Source organism: Arachis duranensis, chromosome 9 (genome assembly GCF_000817695.3).
Source record: "Arachis duranensis cultivar V14167 chromosome 9, aradu.V14167.gnm2.J7QH, whole genome shotgun sequence".
NCBI classification, from domain to species: Eukaryota; Viridiplantae; Streptophyta; class Magnoliopsida; order Fabales; family Fabaceae; genus Arachis; species Arachis duranensis.
In genome coordinates this window covers 107,087,490-107,100,348 of record NC_029780.3, presented here as the reverse complement: position 1 = coordinate 107,100,348, position 12,859 = coordinate 107,087,490, and positions in this window count along the sequence as shown.

The window sequence follows — 12,859 nt, the reverse complement described above, 5'->3', positions numbered from 1 at the left end:
CCTTTTCTTCTCCCACCCTCCCAACGCGTTTTTACGCGTTTTCTTTTTTTTTTTTAATTTTATAATTTTTATTATTAAAATAGGAATAGGGGTAGTTTAGGAATAATATAAAAAAAATTATTAAAAATGACGATTTTAATACGAAAAAATGTTAAGGACCATTTTAAATCGAAAATTAGATGAGGGACGGATTCGATTCTGGTGAAAAACTTTAAGGACCAAAACCATACTTACCCCTGACTAATATTGTATTTTATTTATACCTGCATAATTTTAGTATTTGAATTAAATAAATTATATTCATATCTACATATATAAAAATTGGCCCATTAATAATTATAAATTAGATTGTTAGTAATAAGAAACTAAACTATATAAAGTATTTTTTTGTATTGTTAAGTCTGAATGAAAATACAATGTACAAGGGGGTATATATAGCTGCTAGAGGAATCAAAGTAATAAAAGTATAGAATCCTACAATTAACATAGAGATACGCTATAGAAATACAAATGATATTAATTAATCTAATTTGATTCTAATTATGCTCTTAACATTCCCCCTCAAACTCAAGTGGGAGTTAAGGATACCATCTTGAGTTTGGATAACAGAGTCCGGAAACGAGTCGGATGATGAGACTTCGTGAAGATATCAGCAGTCTGATCCAGTGTGTCAATAGCGATGAGGCGAACAACATCAATAAGGATACATTGCCGAACAAAGTGACAATCAATCTCAATGTGTTTGGTGCGTTCATGAAACACATCATTGTGGGCAATCTGAATTGCACTACGGTTGTCACAAAAAATATTAGTTGGGGATGGCCGAGAAGCACCCAAGTCTTCAAGAAGCCAACGAATCGAGATAACTTCAGCAGTGGTGTCAGTAAGAGCATGGTACTCAGCTTTTGTGCTTGATCGAACAGTGAAAGTTTGCTTCTTAGCTCGTCAGAAAATGAGAGAGTTGCCAAGAAACAAACAATAACCAGTAGTGGAACGATGATCAGTAGGATCACAAGCCCAATCAGAATATAAGTACGCCTGAAGGGATAAGGAGGAATGAGCAAAAAAATAAAGGCCATGGAATAGGGTGCCTTTGATGTAGCGAAGAATACGAAGAACTGCTGTATAGTGAGTAGTACGAGGAGCTGACAAGAACTGGCTAAGAACATGAACCGGATAGGCGATGTCTAGTCGGGTGACAGTTAAGTAGACGAGTCCTCCAACTAGATGTCGATAAAGAGTAGGATTATCCAAAACAGTGTCATCCATAGGAGTAAAATGAACATTAGGCTCAAGAGGAGTAGACTCGGTGCGACTATCTGTAAGTCCGGCTCGAGCAAGAAGATCTGAAGCATATTTAGCTTGAGGGAGATAGATGCCATCATCGGTGGATACAACTTCTAGACCAAGAAAATAGCTGAGAGAACCAAGATCTTTCATGTCAAAAGTACGGTGAAGGGATGCCTTGAGATCAGAGATACCATCAACATCATCTACAGTAATGATCATGTCATCAACATACAGAAGTAGAATAACAACTCCACGTGTGCTTTTACGAATGAAGAGAGCATTCTCATGAGGGTTGCAAGTAAAACCAAGACTGCATATGGTAGTGCTGAACTTGTCAAACCATTCACAAGGAGCTTGCTTAAGTCCATAAAGTACCTTGCGAAGGAGACAGACTTTACTAGAGGGGCAAAGATACCCCGGAAGTGGTTTCAGATAGACTTTCTTTTTTAAATTCCCATTAAGAAATGCATTCTTCATATCCATCTGACTAAGAGACCATTTTCTAACCGCAGCAATGGCAAGGAGAGCTCGAACAGACGTAAGACGAGCGACAGGAGCAAAAGTCTTTTCATAATCAATACCATACTCCTGCGTACAACCTTGAGCAACCAATCGGGCCTTATAACGATCAATAGAACCATCAGAGCAAGTCTTAATCTTATATACCCATCTACTACCTACAACTTCCTGATTAGAAGGAGGATCAACCAAATCCTAAGTTTGTATTTTTTCAAGTGCCTGAATTTCTTCCTGCATTGGTTGCTGCCAATTTGGATTGGTAGAGGCTTCTCGGAATGACCGAGGTTCATGATAATGAAGAATAGTAGAAAAGCAGTGATAATCAAGAAGATGAAGAGGTGGATTTCTTACCCTAGAAGAACAAGTGGAGGAAGGAGGCATGATAGCAAGAGCAGGAGCATCGTCCGGTCTGGAATCATCGGGAGATGGAGAAGACGGAAGAGGAGGGGCCTCGAGGGATGGACTTGGGGTAGACCCTGTAGTATCATCACTAGAAAAGGGATCAACATCAGGGTTAGTAAAAAACGATGACGGAGTAGAAGGGATAGACTCAAAAGAGGAAAAACTAGAGAACATGTGATGCTCCCAAAAGACAACATGACGAGATATACGAATTCGTCGAGAGATAAGATCCCAACAACGATAAACCTTATGTTCAGAGCCATAACCAAGAAAGTATCACATGAAATCCCGAGGTTCAAACTTATTGTGTTCATGAGGTTGAAGAAGGACAAAACAGACACAACCAAAAACATGGAGAGAACTGTAATCGGGAGATGTATGATAGAGACGCTCAAAGGGAGTAGTGTTACCAAGAATAGAAGAGGGGAGTCTATTGATAACATGAATAGCAGTGAGAACAACTTCATCCCAATCACGCTCAGGACAAGAAGAAGAAATAAGCATTGCACGAACTGAGTCAAGAATATGACGGTGTTTACGCTCAGCTCTGCCATTTTGTTGAGAGGTACCAGGACAAGAAAACTCAGACAAAGTGCCCTGTTCAGCGAGAAAATTTAAAAGTTTGGAGTCACGATATTCCATAGCGTTATCCCGTCTAAAGATTTTAATGACCTTTAAAAACTGAGTTCGAATCATAGTGGCAAAGTTAATATAAATCTGAAATCTGAGGCAGCTCATGACGATTAGTCATCAAATAAACCTAAATAAAACGTGAATAATCATCAATAAAGACTACAAAATATCGAGCCACTCCCATAGAAGCGGTGGGAGCGGGGCGCTAAACATCAAAATGAATAAGATCAAAAAGAGAGCAAGCAATAGAGGAATTATTATAAAAGGATAAGGCAGGTTGTTTTGCAATTTGACAAGAAATACAATAAAAATACTCATTTTGAACTTGACCTAAAACACCTGTAAACATAAGAGGACGCAATTTTCCTAAGGAGCTGTGGGCAAGACGACGATGCCACAAATAAAGAGTAGATGGAGAGGAAACAGCACAAAGATTTGACGTAGAGGGAACATGAGGGGTCTTGAGCTCAAACAAAAGGCCGACCTTACAACCAGTCCCGATGATCTTTTCCGTCCGACGATCCTGCACACGACAACCAGAAATAGAGAAAGTGACATCAAAACCAAGGTCAACGAGTTGATCGACAGAGATAAGATTAAAATTCAATTTTGGAATAAAATAAGTATCAGAAAGATGAATATTGGACTGTGAAATAAACCCTTGATGTGTTGCATGCAGGAGGGAACCATTAGCAGTGTTGACAGAAGGTGCATTTGTGGTGGTAGACAATGATGAGAAAAGATGACGCAAAAGAGACATATGATTAAAACAACCAGAATCAAAATACCATTTAGAATTACCTTGAGGGGTGGAAAGAGCAGCAATTGTATTACCAGAAAAAGAGAGAAGTTGCTTAAGAAGAGATTCAATATCTGATGGAGAGACAGAAGGTGTATGAGAGAGGTAGATGGGGTGGAGTCAGTAGCAGCAGCAACAGTAGAAGCAGCACATACAAAGAGTGGTTGGGATGAGGTTGATACTTGTTCTGATCTGAACGTGGTGGTCTAGTAGGATAGGTAGTAATCAAGTGACCCAAAATCTTACAATAATGGCAAAATAGTTTCGGGCAGTTAGACCCAATGTGACCCTTTTATTTGCACTTACGACATTCAATAGAGGGGCAGTCGGAGAAATAGTGCCTAGGACGGTTATAGTTTCGACAGATTTTGGACGAGGAAGAGCATTTTCAAGCGTGTTTCTTTAGATTTAAGACGAGGAAGAGCATTTTCAAGGTTAGGCAAGGGATTCTGATGAAGCAGAAAAGCCTTGACCGGCTCATAGCCATCAGTAAGTGCCATCAGAAATTGAATGAGACGTGTCCAGTTCCGATAATCCTCATATGCTTTAGCATCAGTGAGATTTTTAAGAACAGGCTCACAACAGGTCAATTGATCCCAAATAATTTCCATCTGAGCAAGAAAATCAAAAACAGCTTGGCCACATTCTTGCTTAAGGCTATGAAGCTCTTTTAGCAGTTGATATTGATGAGAGAGATCAGAAATAGTGTAACATTTTGCCAAATGATCCCATACCTCTTTAGCAGTTTCAAAATGCCCAAATTGTAAATGAATACCAGGAGTAGAAGTGTTGCGGAACCAAGTGATAATCTGGTAATTTTTACTATCCCAATCTTTCAATTTTTCTGCAAAGTCCTTCTCAACATCCTCCTTGGATTTGGAGGTCCCATCTTTGGATTTGTCAATCACAGTTGGCTTAACAGGACAAACAATATCACCAGTCACATATCGCCATAATTTTTGCTCTTTAAGAAATTCTCGCATAGCTTCAACCCAATGAGCATAGTTGGAGCCATTAAGGATAACAGGAATAGGCTGAAAAACATCTGGTGTCTCCATAATAACAAAAACAAAGGCAAAAAGGAGAAGAAATTACAAATTCGGGACAGAAAATGAGAAAATAGATGGCAAAAATGGAAAGAGCTCACCAAAAAATCTTAAGGGAGGGTTCCGCTGTCCGCCACGTCGAATGACATGTTAGCGGCCATGTCAGCACACAGGGATACGTGGCGTTGCGCGATTGGAGACAGATGACAGGTAGCCATTGACTGGCGGGGCACACAAGCGGGTTGGAGAAGAGGTTCGGGTCGGACACGTGGGTCGAGCACGCGGACCAAGCGTGGATCCGTCTGTTTGCTTGGTGACACGTGGCGCGTCTTGGAGTCGTTGATTTAGGCGCTGATCCAACGACGCTGGAGGCGTCTGGAGGGAGGGCTGCTTCAACCGGACAGCTAACTTTGACCGGCGCGTGGCGGCGTGTCTGGCGGCGTATGGTGGAGATTCCAGTGGCATTGGAAACGTCGCAACAAGGAGAAGGCTAGGGTGGCGGCGGTGACGAACCAAAACGTCGGGAAGGAGTCGAAAAGTGAGCACAAAGTACTACCGGAGGAAACAAAAAAAAGGACTAGAAACCAATTGTTTCTGAAAAAAAAAATAACTTAAGCTCTTGATACTATGTTAGAAACAAGAGATTAAACTAAAGAAACTGTTTTTGTGTATTTTTCAATCTGAATGAAAGTACAATGTACAAGGGGTTATATATAGCTGCTAGAGGAATCAAAATAATAAAAGTATAGAATCCTACAATTAATATACAGATATGCTATAGAAATACAAATGATACTAATTGATCTAATTTGATTTTAATTATGTTCTTAACATAGATAAACGCCCAAATTTATTCCCAATGAAATTTAAATCAAATAGTTTAATCCTAATAAATTTTTATTATTCTAAAAATTTTAAAAAATTATTTATACCAAACAAATTAATCTATCCGTCATTTTGAATAGAGACTAATTTATCTTATAATAATATTTATGAGATTCAATAATTATTTTATAATAAAATTTATTAATAATTTATTTATTTAATACATGTATTGAAAATGGATCTCAATGATTTTTAGGATAATAATAATAATAATAATAATAATATATAGATAGCAATGCAGGAAAGCTTTTTCGCATTGGTGAATTGGAAAGGGAGAGGGTTGTGGATATGATAGGTTTGGGCATGATAAGCTTCGCTTTAATTGGAGAAAAATTATATCTTTGCTAATAAATTCACAGTAAATAATATGTTAGGTTATATATTATTAGTAAGATGTATTAGTTTTCTAATACAACTAAGATATAATACTTTAGAATTAATGATATTTTTATTGTTTTTTTAGAATATAATTGATCTTTTTTACATCAAAAAATATTATAATTATTAGAATATTTAATGAATGTAATTTATTCATATAAATTTTTTTTAAAATTTTTGTTATGTATATTGTTTGATGAATAAAGATCTTATTCTTTATATACTTAATCTATAAACTGAGACAAAATTTAGTCTTTATAAGATATTTCATCTCAAACTCTTCTTTTAGATCTTTTATATTTGTTGGAATCTCTTCAGAAGTTTCAATAATATTTAAATTATCAACGTATACAGCAATTATAATGAATCCAGATATATATTTCTTTATGAAAATATATAAGCAGATATCGTTATTTTTGAATCTCTTTTTGGCCAGATACTCAATCAATAAGACAATTATACCACATTCGTCAAGATTGCTTTAAACCATATAAAGATCTTTGTAATTTGACTGAGTATAACCCCTGTGAATATTCATTGAATGGTTTAGATATCTTTAGTTCTTCAAGAATTTTCATATAGATATCATGATTTAATGATTCGTATAGATAAGCTGTCACCACATCCATTAGATGCATATGTAGTTTATAGTATGTAGATAAACTGAACAAATAACGCAATGTTGTTGCATCTATTACAGGAGAATATGTTTCTTCATAATCTATACCAGGTGTTTTGTGAAAAATCTTGTACCATAAGTCGAGCTTTATAGTGTACAACTTCATTTTTCTCATTTCGTTTTCTCACAAATATCCATCTGAATCCAACATTACGTCTTCTCGTATACATACTACAGGTCCAAAGACTTCACATTTTGCAAGTGAGTCTAACTCAGCCTTCATAGCTTCTTTCCATTTTGGCCAATCATTTCTTTGTCAATATTCTTTGACTGTTATTGACTCAAGATCCTTACTTTCATGCATGATGTGTAATGCCACATTAAAGACATAATTTATCGAGATCTCATCATTTTCACAATTTTCAAGTACCTGGACATCTTTTGGCGTTAAAATTATATAAAAATTTTGGATAACTGCATGTGTCTTTATTATTTTTTTATCTTTTTTAACAGGAATAGTATTTACCTATTTTTTTCGAGAATTTTTGTTTTTAGAACCGAAAGGTCTGATTTACTATCTTTTGGCGTGAATTTGTTTCAGTGTCCATTTGTCCAACTAAGACATCAATTCGAGTTGGGACATTTTCAACTAGTATATAGGATTTAGTTATCCTTTTCATATCAGAAAATGTATCAAGCAACTCATTTGTTATTCTTTGCAAATGTATAATCTTTTAAACTTCTAATTCACATTACTTTGATCAAGGATCTAAATGCATTAAGGATGATGCATTCCAATTAAGTTCTTTTTCAAGAAATTTATCTCTTTTCTTAATATTAAAAATTTTGATTCATCAAAATAATAATTTACAAATCAGACTTTAAATACATCTTCATAATGTAGATACCTTACTATAAAGGAAGAATCATATCAATATATATTTTCAATTTTTTTGTCCCATTTTAGTGCGATAAGGCGGGACAATTGGAACATATATTGCACAACTAAATATTCTCACATGAAAAATATTTGACTGCTAGCCAAAAGTTAACTGTAGAGGAGAGAATTGGTAGTAACTTATTGGTTTTAGGCAAATAAGTATTGCGGCATTTAAAATAGCATGTCCCAAGTCGAGATTGGGAGATTTGTTCTCATAAGTAAAGGTCTAGCAATCAACTGGAATCGTTTAATCAGTGACTCTACTAGCCCATTTTGTGTATGAAGTTGAGCTAATGGATGTTTAACACTTATATCATCGGCCATACAATAAGCATCAAAAGATTGGGAGGTGAATTCACCAGCATTATCAAAGTGAATTGGTTTGATTGAATTTTATGAAAACTGTGCTTTTAATCGAATAATTTGAGTAAATAATCTCATAAATGCCAAATTACGAGAAGACAATAATCACACATGTGATCATCTCGAAAATCCATCTATTAGTACCATAAAGTATATAAAGGATCCACATGGTGGATGAATTGGTTCACATATATCTCCTTGAATTTTTTCTAGAAATTTAGGGGACTCAAATCTAATTTTTACTGGTAATGACCTTATAATTAATTTTTCCTGAAAACATGCAGCACAACATTATTTACTAGATTGAAGAACTCTCTGATTTTTTAGTAAATGTCTGTGAGAGTTTTTAATAATTCTTCACATTATGGTTGTTTCAGGATGATCCAATCGATCATGCCAAGTTATGAATTTATTTGAGTTAGTAAACTTCTTGTTTACAATGACATGTGATTCAATTGCACTAATTTTAGTATAATATAACTCAGAAAAAGTTAGGGTAACATTTTTAATATAACCTTTTTGTTTGAATCATGATTGGTGATATATAAGTACTCATAATTTTCCTTATTTATTGTTTCAGTATGATATCAATTTCGGTGAATATCTTTAAAATTCAACAAGTTTCTTAGAAATTTAGTGGACACTAGTGCATTATTTATTATGAAATTGTTCTTTCGAAAAACAAAATTATAACTCTTCTAGAGTCTTCTATCACATTACCTAAGCCAATAATGGTATTAACACATTCTTCTTTTAGTACAAGATGAGTAAAATATATACTACTTTTGATAATGGTATGCAAACTTACATTATGCACAAGGCAAACATCTTGATTATATATTCTTGCCATTTTTTCAAAGACAAATAATAATAATAAGATCATAAAATGAGTAAATACATGCGCAATAAAGTTATATTCCTGATTGAAACTGTTTGTATAAGTAACACTACATAAAAATAGTATCATATACTAAAAATCATCATCATCATCATCATTATAGAACTTGACACATTTAGTAATTTTAAAATTCTTGAACATAAATATTAATCTTTTATTAAACATTATTTATATATATCATATTTAAAATTTAAATGCATAAGAGATAAAACTTAACAAAAAAAATTTCTTACATAATTTATTTATAAGTATTTCATGACTACAAATATTAAACTTTTCAATCATTTATCGGAGGACTGATTTTTCAAGAATCCTAAAAAAATTAGATACTCCATAATGAGTGGTGTAATTTTTAACAACATCCTTTGAAACAAAATTTATTTTCTTTCATTTGTCATTCTTTTTTAATGATACTTGATAAAGATCAACTAAATATCTTGGGGTACGACATGTAGGGGTGGCAAGTGGGGAAGCTCGCCCCGCCCCGTCTAGTGAGGCGGTCTTAGAATCCCACCCCGCCCTGCCTAACTGCAGGCTGGCGGGCTAAGCCCGCCAAAACTCTTTTTTTTTACTATTAACTACTACATAATATATAATTTCACAATCATATTAATAAATTTATAATTCTTAAAGGCATAAAAAATTATATTTTTTATATTCATAAACATTAAAATCTTTGTAACTATAAATATCTAATAAACATAATTATAAACAAAGTTTTCATCCAAAATATAAGTATAAATATTCTCTCCAAAGCAAAATAAACATAATTTAAAACATAATTATAAATATTGTCTTCAAAGTAACATAAACATAATCTAAACCACTGAATTTTTATCTTCATAATCTTGTAAGTTAGGTTGGGAGAAGTTAGGTTTTGGCTAAAAAATTATAAGAATACCCCCTCACTAAAAAAATACTAAGCTCAGCGGGGAAACCCGCCCCACCCCGTCAAAGCCCGCGGGTTAGGCGGGCTTTTTCTATTTGGCAGTCCTAGTTTTCCAACCCGAGTCGCCTTTTTTGGTGGGTTACGCGGGCCGGTCTGGCGGGTTTAGCCCCATTTGGCACCCCTGACAACAGGTACGTGACTAATGGTCATTTCTATTACAACAAAAATATTTATTCTCTATTGATTATTTTACCTATTTTTCTTTTTTTTATCCCACTTCTAGTGAGATTCTTTTTTGCAAAAATAATTTTCTTTCTTCCATAATTTTTCTTGTTACCAAAGTCTTGCCCTTAGCTTCTTTTAGGGTTATGATTTGTCGCATTTATTTCAAGAAATGAGACGGTGCCAGCAGGACGTGCTTTATGATTTCTTAAAAGCAATTTATTGTTACCTTCAGCAATAAGAAGGTAAAAAATTAGCTCAAAATATTTTTTAAATTTATTTCTCGATACTACTGCTACATGGCACATTCAAGGCATAGAAGGCTGAGAAAATTTTCTCTAACATGTCATTATCAGTTATCTTTTTCCCACATAATTTCATTAGTGAGGTAATTCAGAACATTGCTGAATTATACTTATTTATCGATTTAAAATCTTGTAGGCACAAGTGTGTCCACTCATATCGGGTTTGAGAAAATATTATTGTTTTCGGATGATTATACTTTTCAAGGTTCTTCTACAGATCTGTAAAATCTTTTAGTGTGAGATATTATTTTTTAATTCTTTATAAAGATGACGACAAAAAAAAACATGGCTTTGACTTTATTCTTTTAGAATACTTTATTTTCAGCTTAAATAGTATCTCTAAGATCTATTGAATTAATATGAATTTCAACATCTAATGTTTATAATAAATAGTTATTTTTAAATATATCAAGAATATTAAATTTAAAATGAGAGAACTTTGGCATAATAAAAATTTATTATCTAAGTATTTTTAATTTTTAATTAGAATCACATAAACCACCAAAATTATCAAAACTCTCAATATCCAAACAAAAAATGTGAAAAGAGAGAAACAGAGAACTGGACATGAAAATTAAATATCCTCATCAATTTGTTGGGTTAGAATTGAAGATCTCGACAAGACGAACGCGTGGCCACAAACAATGCGGGGATCAAAACCCCAGATTGAAAGTTATGGGTGATTGAACGTTGGAGTGAATAGTTGACTAAGGGCTTGGCTCCCCCCTTCCCAAACTCAGTGTGTTTCACTCTTTGGAGTGTGAAAGTGAGGCTGAAACCTCATAATTGGACTTATATATGTTGGGCCTTTGGCCTAAGATGGGCCCGATCTGGTCTATTAAATTTAGCCCGTTGGTCTAATTTCGGGTCAAAACCTTTAAAAGTAGTGTTTTAATTTATATTTTAATTAATATTGTATTATTTAATTATAAAATTTAATTTTTATTTTATAAATTATTATTTTATCATTCATCTATCATGTTTATTAATAATAAAAAACAATAACAATAACAAAATAGATCTTCTATTAATCATAATAAATATTTTGACAATTTTAATCAATCAGAATTGTATCCTTGATCTGTTACATCCGTAAACGCGGGTGAAATCGTGTTTTTTGAAAATTCAATTGATTGAACATACAATACCATTGATTAAATTTCTGGATTTTTCAAAATTCAATCGATTGAAATTGCTACACAAACGATTGAATTTTGTAAAGCATGTAAATTTTTTCTAATTCCATCGATTGTTTGTATTACCCAATCGATTTATGTCTTCAAAGCAATATGGATTTTCACAATTCAATCGATCGATTAGTTGTGTTACCCAATCGATTGGATTGTGCTTGTATATTAAGATACTCTAATCTTATATTTTCTTTAATATTAAGATTATAAATTGGTGAATAATCTATCATCAATTACTCAATCCTACAATTGGAATCGTTTAATAATCTCTTCGATTATCAATTTTTTTTTATTGTTTTTGTTTATGTTTATCCATCTATTTAATATTCAATTTTTTTTTATTGTTTATCATTATCCTCAAGCTGCAATTTAATTATTATAAATTAGTACCACAAAACAGAGTATAAATATTAGAGATTTGTTTTGGCTGCTCATCCTATTGTTACTTATCGATTGAAATTGAAACTATTTTTATTATCATATCAATTGATTGAATTTGAAAATACCATTAATCACATACAAACTTCAATCGGTTGTATTATCATATCAATTGATTAAATTTTGATATATCATTCTAATAGCGTAGGTCAATTGATTGAGTAACACAACCAATCGATTGAATTGTGAAAACTCATTGCTTTGATGACTTCAATCGATTAGGTAACACGAACAATCGATTGCATTAGAAAAAATTCACATGCCATGTAAAATTCAATCAATTGTATTGTATGTCCAATTGATTGAATTTCCAAAAAACACGATTTCACCTGGGTTTACGAATGTAACGGATCAAAGATAAAATTCTAATTGGTTAGGATTGCCAAAATATTTATTATAATTAATAGAAAATCTAATTCATTATTGTTTTTTTTTTATTATTAATAAATATGATAGATGAATAATAAAATAATAAGGGTTAAGTACGATTTTGATCCTTAAGATATAAGTCGAAAATGTTTTTTGTCCGTTTTGAAACTATCGAATCCAATGTCATGCTTCTATTTATATTTTATATAAATATAAGAGTTACTTTTTTTAATTTTATTAAGTTCAATTCATTTTAAGAATTTAAACTTTTTACTCTGGAGAAACTGACGCCGCCTATATAAAAAAACAAGTCACATATTATTAAATTTAAATCACATCCATATCACAACGGTTTTAACATTTTTTTTTCCTTTCGGTGCACAAACCAAAATCAATAGCCTAAATGTGTTTATTTATAGATAAATTAACAAACAGATTTGTCAGCAAAATTCATAAAATAAGTAGACTACAAACTACAAAGTACGACTTAGTTAGATCTAAAAGAAAATTCTGGGCATGGTGATGATGATGATGATGTTAGCACTAAAAATGAAGAGCAACTGAATCTATCAACTTCATCTTCTTCTTAAACTTCAATCCATATCCAAATCCCAATGCAATGCAGCTCTTGTTTCTCACTCTCACCATGCCTTCTTCTACTTCTAGGGTTCCCT